At 46.1% G+C, this 1,339-nt stretch overlaps 1 non-coding gene across 1 annotated transcript; it reads left to right on the top strand.

Moving 5' to 3' along the window:
* The first annotated feature begins 556 nt into the window (after window positions 1–556).
* Window positions 557–752, top strand: LOC116989221. Its single transcript, XR_004416181.1, has one exon. It is a non-coding gene; the product is annotated as a U2 spliceosomal RNA (small nuclear RNA).
* The last annotated feature ends 587 nt before the right edge of the window (window positions 753–1,339 follow it).

Here is a 1,339-nt window from a genome sequence, read left to right as displayed (position 1 = left end):
AGAAAGATTTAATAGGAGCCTGAGGTGCAACTTTTTAACTCAGAGAGTGCTAGGTGTATGGAACAAGCTGCCAGAGGAGGTAGTTGAGGCAGGAAATATAATAATATTTAAAAGACACATGGACAGACACATGGATAGGGAAGGTTTTGATGGCTATGGGCCAAACGCAGGCATGCAGCATGGAAACAGGACCTTCGGCTCAACTTGTCCATGCCGACTAAGATGCCCCATTAACACAAATCCCACCTGCCTGGATTTGGCCTATAACCTCAACCTTATCTATCCTGTTCAAATGTATTTTAATTTGTTATAGTACCTGCCCCAAATACCTCTTCTGACAGCTTGTTCCATACACTTACCTCCCTCTGTGTGAAAAGGTTGCCTCTCAGTTTCCTATTAAATGTTTCCCTTCTTACTTTAAACCTATGTTCACTGGTTATTAATTCCCCTACTCTGGGTGAAAGGCATCTCTGTAAGATCTCTCCTCAGCATTCTGTACTCCAAGGAATAAACTAAATAAAGGATCAGTCTGAAGAAGGACCTCGACATGAAATGTCACCCTTCTCGGCCTTTTGGCTAACATCAAGTGTAGTATCTGTTCTTATCAGTCAGTAAAAGAGCTATATAAAGAGCATCTGTTCTTGTTAGAACAGGGAAAGAGATCTGTTCTTATTAGAACAGTCCTGGCGGTCCTTTAAGGACAGGAGCTGCAGATTACGATTTAAAAAATCGTAGCAATGGCAGCTGCAATGGGAACCAGAGGACAGGGTATCCGCAATACCCTCAGGATTAGTGTCAAGGATCTCAGTGAGGGGATGCCCTTCAGTCGAGACACCTTTGTAAAGAAGGTATTGCTGGAGACCTGCAAGTTCGAGCCCAGGGATATCTACTGCCTCCAGGACTTCCCGGGTAACGGTTATTTTGACGTTACATTTGTGCTTCCGACAGGATGGCAAAAACTGTTAAAGGATTTCCAAGAGAAGGGGAATGAAGCTCCGCTGTCGTTGCTGAAGGTGCAGCCACTCTTCACCCTCCCGAATCAAAAAGAGAGGACGATCACGGTCCATATGTTTAACCCACATGTGCCCGTAGTGGATGTCCTCACCTTCCTTGCTCGCTACGTCGACGGAGCAGGGAACAGCGTGGACGTGAAGGATCTGCATGGGATTTGGACGAGCAAGCGGCAGGTCAAGGTAAAACTGAGGGTGGACAAGGAAGGAACTCTCCTCCACCCTCCATCGGTGTTCGCAATTGGAGGAAACCGAGGATATTTAATTTACGTGGGGCAGCCCAGAGTTTGCAGAAAGTGTAATAAGCCTGGACATGTGATGGCCCAATG

The sequence above is a fragment of the Amblyraja radiata genome, chromosome 28 (assembly GCF_010909765.2).
Source record: "Amblyraja radiata isolate CabotCenter1 chromosome 28, sAmbRad1.1.pri, whole genome shotgun sequence".
NCBI classification, from domain to species: Eukaryota; Metazoa; Chordata; class Chondrichthyes; order Rajiformes; family Rajidae; genus Amblyraja; species Amblyraja radiata.
This window is presented reverse-complemented; position numbering and strand designations above follow the sequence as displayed.